The following is a 7219-nucleotide window of genomic DNA, read 5'->3' as shown; positions in this document are numbered from 1 at the left end:
TAGAATGGCTATTGCGATAATTTCTATACAATATGAATATGACTAGTTTAGTGTGCAATTGCAATGGGAAAGCACAATATACAATGCAATGGGAAAAGCACGTTATCTGTTTTCATAGCACAGATGATAGTTCTTTCATGCATTGCACCTATGCACATTTGCTCTATGCACATCCGCTCATATGATTGTAACCCTTTTATTAACCCTGGGGGTTAATTTTTTTATGTTTCCCAAAACAGAAAACCCTGAATTCCCGGCAGTCGAATGGTGAATTGGCCGGAGTATAATTTCTTCTTTATCAAACTATTAAATAGTGCGTGATACCTCCACCAGGGAATAATAAAGCAAAATAATCTACTTATAACTTACTTCCCCTAAAATTCTATATTCCCTTTTTTTCCAATATAATCTAACTAATAAATCAAGACAGCAATTCTGAATAAGGAGGAAAAAAAATAATAACAATGATTTATTTGACACTATTAAGACACCTTTTTTTCAGAAAAAAAAATCAATCAATGAATAACAGCTGTGGTATCAAAGTGTAAAAATAAAAAATGGATTCTGTGTTGTTCAATATAAACACTTTTTCCCCTCAAACAATTAAGTATGCAACAACCTCAATAACCTCTAATTCTAAATGATCACTAAAAAAAAAAGATACACTCTCCCTTCTTATTTCAAGAGGGGAAAAAACTACACCAAATTATTATTGAAAACTCACAATTTCTCCTTTGGATCAGTTTACACAATTCACCGAATGAACTCTGTCAGTAACACACAATAAATGAGTTTGATCAGTCTCTTACAGAAGGAAAATAAATAAATAAAATAAAACCCCACACACACTCTTTTGGCTAGCCGTTGGGGCCCAATCGTTGGTGCACTTTCACGGGAATGGATTTAAGTTAACTCAGTACCAAGAGGATTTGTCGAGACGAATTCACTTACATTCCATCCAGGGAAAAAACGAAACAGTGCAGTGATCACTTACAGGTCGAACCACGAACAGAACAGTCACGCAGCCCGGCGCGGGATGAAAGTCCAGTTCAAACGCAACGACGAAGCAGCTTGCGATGAATCTCGTCCCCCACAGTTACAAGTCATTTGGAAGTTCTTCTTGTGACAACGATACAGCTGTCAATGATGCAGTTGTCCTTAATGCGAGTTTCTCCGTCACATCGCACTGTTAATGCACTAAACAGATGACGCAATCCAACGACAGAGTGGGTTGAAATTATACTAAATACAGTAAAATAAAAATCACACTATGCAAACAAAAATCGGGTGAAAGTTATATTTGTCACTTTAGGCCTGTACTCACACAAGTAACAAAGTCTCTAAGAATGACGTAAACCGAGGACATGTGAGTAGCTCTTCGCTTTCTGTGATCTCCTTCTGTCGTCTCTAAAACGTAACTCAACGCAACTTACGTCCGTAAACTTTAAATAATCTCAATGCTGATTGGTCAACATTAATACACACTTCAGTTCAACAGAACACCTTATTTGAGTAAAGAAAATCAGTTTACATAATACAGAAACAAAGAATGTTGGTACACTTTGTTACATTGCACTCAAAAATAATAAAAACAAATAATCAAATGTATACATTTTAATACTCTGCACTTTTCAAATTAAGGCATATTTTAAGGGGTCACTACACACTCCCCCCAGCAAAAGTCCAGTATGTCAAAATCCCTTGCCTCTTCAGTATATATTTCATAATATAATTTTGAATGATTATGTATTTCTTTTATAAAATCAATAATTAAGTATGTTTATTGTTACTTAATCATTTATTGACATAAATGTATTCTTTGTGCTTTTGCTTGTGAAATAATATTCTTAAATGCATGCTGATGTACATGCACAAGTCACCAGCTTTTTTTAGGTGCACAAGGCCATTTGTCTCTTTCTCTGGTCTCAGGAGAAAGGTTTATGGATCATAAAGGCGTCGTGAACACATATGTCCAACACATATGATACTTCTCTGTACAGATGGTCAAGCTATATTGAGCATTGCTTTATTGAACTTTAATTGTTATATTAAACTGTATTCTTTCTATTATATTTGCTTTCTGAGAAGCAAATGTTATCTGTTTTTCTCCCAAACGAGCGAATGTTTTACCATTATGTTTTGGTACACTTAACTGATAATAAGCCACTCAGACTCTCTTCAGCCTTGACGGGAGCTCCTATTTGCTAGTGTCCTATGTGAATGCAGTAACAGTGAAAATAATAGGGAAATAGGGATTTGGTTTATGTTTGAGTGTTAAAACATAAAGGGGTCATTAAAGCCAACAGTTTAAGGCACTATTTCTTTGTTAAAGTCTTACTCCAGTTAGACTAAAGTTTAGTGTTAGTCTTCTTAGTTGCAGGTTAAGGAACCACTGCCATTATTGGAGATTGAATGAGTTGTTGTTCTGGACACACTGGCGCCAGCAACCCAAATCTGTGACCTGGAAGGTCATGACGTGCCTCATCGATGGAGATATGTTTCGTCTATCTGTATATGTGTGGAAAATTACTGTGTTTATCTATATCGTAGCCAATGAGAATCATTCAACGTGTAAGCAATGACGTAGCTTAGACCTTGAAAATGGTATAACTGCTGTGATCTTTGTAACTGTAAGGGGGCGGCCTACGAACTCCTGAGTGAGTCTTGAAGCTGACTTCTGCTGATGAAATGGCAAACTATGTTCAGTAAAACTTTCTTTAATTTTTATAATTCCGACTCCGGGTCTTCATTCTTCATATCTGGTTCTGGGTCTTTTAACTGTTAACCCCTAACAGTTTGGTGGAGGATGCGCGGGCAATTATTCTCGGTGACACCCCTGGCAAATCAACAAACAAGGTAGTAAGCTTTTGTTAATTGTTAGGGCTGTCTGACTGGAAGAGATTTTGAAGGAGGTCGGGAGAGTCTTCACTCCGATGAGCGAGTGAAGAAGTTAATTATACTAAAGTTTAAAGCAGGGACGTGCACAGGGGGGTTGCTCAGGTTGCCCGGGCAACTGCCCATATGCCCTTCTTGACTCAGGTTGCCCTTCTGAGGAAAAAAAAAATCGTACAATGGATGTAGAATTTCACGTAGGCCTAGACAAAAAAATAATCTAAAAATCGCAAAGCCTCATTCACTTCCAAAAAAAAAAAAAAAAAATAGAAAGTCAAACTGTTTCCACGAGACCATAGACTGCACGCGACCGTATGGTAAGGCACCGCAAATTACTCAGGCCGCGCCTCCATCTCGTGTCGCGCGCTAATGTGTACGAAGTCCATGACAAAATGAAGCGAAACTATCGTTCTCGTCACGAAAAGAGGAAGAAGAAAAACATGAGAGTGAATTGCGGGAACAGCAGTCAGGTAAACTTGTGTTCTGTCCTCTCTAGTGTCAGCAAAGTTTGATGGTTTGTCTGGGCAGGCAGTGCATCTCTTGCATCACTTTTTGCCTGACAAAAGTGAGGGTAAAATACCATTATTTATTACGTTGTTTTTGATAAACGACAAAGTGCAACAACAGTGTTTGTTTACTGCAGCTCGGAAAACATAACCGCGTCGCGTGTGTTGCGTTCATATGCGCGTGCACGAAATGAAACTCGCATTTTTCAAGCAGAAATGTGGAGACCAGAGAAATACTGTACAATACATGAATGATGGCACTCCCAATCAAAGTACACATTATAAAGACACTGATTATCTAGTCTCAGTGTAGTTAAAAACTCTAAACAACTGCACTAATTATGCAAGATATTGTATTGGCAATTTGACATTGATTGACTATTGATTTATAGGCTATATTGAATTTAAAATGATGATTAGATGGACATTCTGGTCAATATGAATGCAAATCCCTCAGTAAATAACCATAAATCAAGATTTGCTTTAACATGCATAAAAAAAAAAAATTAAATAAAAATCATAGCCTACTGATTCCGAAAATACCCTGGCTGTAGAGAGAACCAAAGTTAATCCCAAAAGCCAAAGTTCAGGGTTGTACTTTTATTATTTTCTTCTTGTTTATGTTTACGTTAATATTCACTTGTTATCTTAACATTCTATAAAAACGCTTTATTCAGTAAATATTGTTTGTTTGAACCTCATTCTGTTCTATATTGTTGTACTTATTCTTTGACTGTTTTGTTTAAAGGAGGGAGGATTGTATTCGGCGGTATTGAGTGGCAATGGCAAATGGTTACATGGTTCACGGCATCACAGATCAGGTAGAGGGCCCCTTAGCAGAATTTTGCTTAGGGCCCCAGGGGGAGGTCAGGATTGGCAAAAAAAAGAATTGTATTTTTTCCCGAAATCTAAGCGTTTTTTATTTTTTTCGAGTTTTTTCCATTCAATCCAGATTATTTATTTTCAAATAAATAAATAATAATTAAAAAAACAATAAACAACAATATGAAGAACTCTTTTGCTCATTTGTCTCATCTCTGACATTTTGTAATCTTTATAAATAATTATAAGACCATAAGATGAGGCATTGCTTTTGGACATAAACACGGCCAGATAAGGCAATTTGGAAGGGGACAAATTCAACTGAATATATTCCTTCATATAGCCCGTGAGGGGGGAGGGGGGTGCCCTTTTTTCAGGTCAGAGCAACTGCCCCTCAAAATTCCTGTGCACGTCCCTGGTTTAAAGTATAAAATGAAGTCGCTGATAGCATTGTTTAAGGTTTAAAGTTAACAAGAGCAGACAGCGCAAGTGAAGCGTGCTTTGTGGGGGCCCCACTGGGCCTGGGCATTGTTGGTGTAGCAACACCCCAGCAAAGTACGTCCCTGGATTGGGTTTAAGTTCCAGGGCACCGCGAACCTACTCTATCTCTTCCATCTCAGATAGGGGTACCCCGAATTTAGTGGATCAGGCAGTTAGGGATACTAACAAAAACAGGGTTGTTTGCCAGGGATGCATCAGGAACGATTCCGGGGGAAAAATAAATAAAAAGTTGGGACCCAAATTGGCGTGGACCAGTATATGTAACTGTGATTTTGCAGTATACTTTGCAGTTTCATCACGCAGAAGCCAAGCTGAGTTGTTCAAAGATTGCCGCCTCCATTTCTGCAATAACTTCAGGTGAGTATGATCTATGATTAAGATATGGCAGAAAAATTGGATAACTTAATCAGTAATCTGAACAGTCCTAAAACAAATAGTGCGACAGAAGAGAGCAAATGCTGTAAACAGCTGTGCTCTGAAGCCCTCACTTTGAGGAAATTTGCAGAAATTATTAAGAAATGGTAGTCAGGGTTTTGAGTCTGATTGGAAATTTAAACGACAACTTGACTGGTTTAACTTAAAGTAAGTAACCTGGGTTGCCTTAAAATTTTAAGTTGATTGAACTGGAAAAAGTGAGTTAATACAATGAAGGAGATCATTTTGAGTTTCTGAGGATTTAAATTAATAAGTTCTCAACTAAATAAATTATTATAAAGTTGATTTGACAAAAGAAAATATGTTGTGATAACAAATCTTGAAAATATTTTTTTACAGTGTATGAATGTGTGTATTTTTGGTGACGGCACGTTATATGTGTTAGTTTGGGGGCTATTATTTCCTGATTTTGAGGATATTGTGTCATTAACCTCTGAAATGAGTGTCTTAACATTACAGATGGGTTAAGTGGAATGACAAACTTTTAAAAAGTTGACATTTCTGAGTCAATCTGATGAAAAGACAATACAGAACATGGGACGAGCTTTAATTGGAGTGATTTTCCAGCTCTGTCTGCTATGGGTAATTATAAATACTTTTGTCATTTATGATATTGTTCTGAATTACTCTCTGGATTATATGTTAAATAAACTGGAATTGTAAAGTTGAAGATTGCCGTCCATTATGGGGTAAAAACTCTTCTCTAAATTCAACTGAGGGTCTACATTTAAATAGACGACTATGTGGGATCTTAATGATAAACGTAAATAAAAGAAATTATAGACTTGACGGCAGAGAGACAAAATGACACATTGGCTGAGTCACTATGCAAATTATCCAGAGAGAGCTCCCTAATTTTTTTATGAAAGGCCGGTGGGCGAACAAAGGAGGAGTGAATATAACTTCTTCAGAAGTTTTTATTTCTCAATCCATTGAATGGATGTTTGACATTAGATGTCTAAGAAAACTACAATTTAGTTAATGAAGGTTAAATGAGAAAGCAGCTTTATGGCTGTCTTAGAGGTTGCGAAGATAAGGTAAGATAATATTTTCGTTTCTGTAAAACTGTAAAGATAAGTGGGACTGAGACGATACTGTTAATATTTTTAGACTTCTATTTTTCTAATATTCTTTAGACTAACCATTTGATAGACAAATATTGTGAAAAGCAGTTATAAGGAAAAATAAAGTTGAAATTAATGATAAGAAACCAAGGGTATTGAAGAATTAATAAAGTAATTTCCCTAACGAGAGAACTGTCACTAGGCTGACAGCGGTGAGAGACTTGTTGGAAGAGGGAAGTGAAAAACAAAAAGGTTGTTTTGTGAGATATGTTTGTGTGGATTGTAAGCAAACAATTATACTGGTTAGATGAGTGTAGGTAAATAGGTAAAGATAGAAGAAATATAGGTTAAATTAAGTTTAAATGGTATGAAATGTTTCAGAATAAAAATAAGGCATTGTATGATTAACACGGTTTAACGTGATATAAAGATAAGGAGTGGACAAAAGCTTTATTAAGCAGAATGGGGAAAATTCTGTATTTTAGTGGTAAAATAATAATTAAACTGATGATGTGGATTTGTTTTATTTTATTACTATTTTTGAAACAATAATAATAAAACAGGTGTAAGATTATATACAATTAAACTGATACATGCTATGTGACCGTAAACTGATTGATAATTTCAGTAAAGACTTAAAAGTGCTTGAATCGATTATCAGTAATCTTATTAATATTTTATTTTTTGTTGTTATATTTTTGTTAGACAACCATTGTGTTTTGAACCTAAAGGGTCTATAAAGGGGGTAGTGAAAATAATGGATTAACTATCCAACGTTGTTTATGATAAAAGGATTTGAAAATTATGGTTTTAAATAAATGAATAAAAAATAGTGCTTATATTCTGGTATTCATGATTATAGACAATGTCCTTATTTAGGATCTGAGTAGTGACTGCGGGTCTAGCCCATGCTAGGAATACAGCAACAGTGCTTGTTTATTTAGCCCGGCTTCCAGAGAATAAATATGTACTTGTTTCGTAATCAGTTATGTGTTTTAT

The sequence above is a fragment of the Pimephales promelas genome, chromosome 18 (genome assembly GCF_988280905.1).
Source record: "Pimephales promelas chromosome 18, fPimPro1.hap1.1, whole genome shotgun sequence".
In the NCBI taxonomy this organism is placed as follows: Eukaryota; Metazoa; Chordata; class Actinopteri; order Cypriniformes; family Leuciscidae; genus Pimephales; species Pimephales promelas.
Note: the sequence above shows the minus strand (reverse complement) of the source record.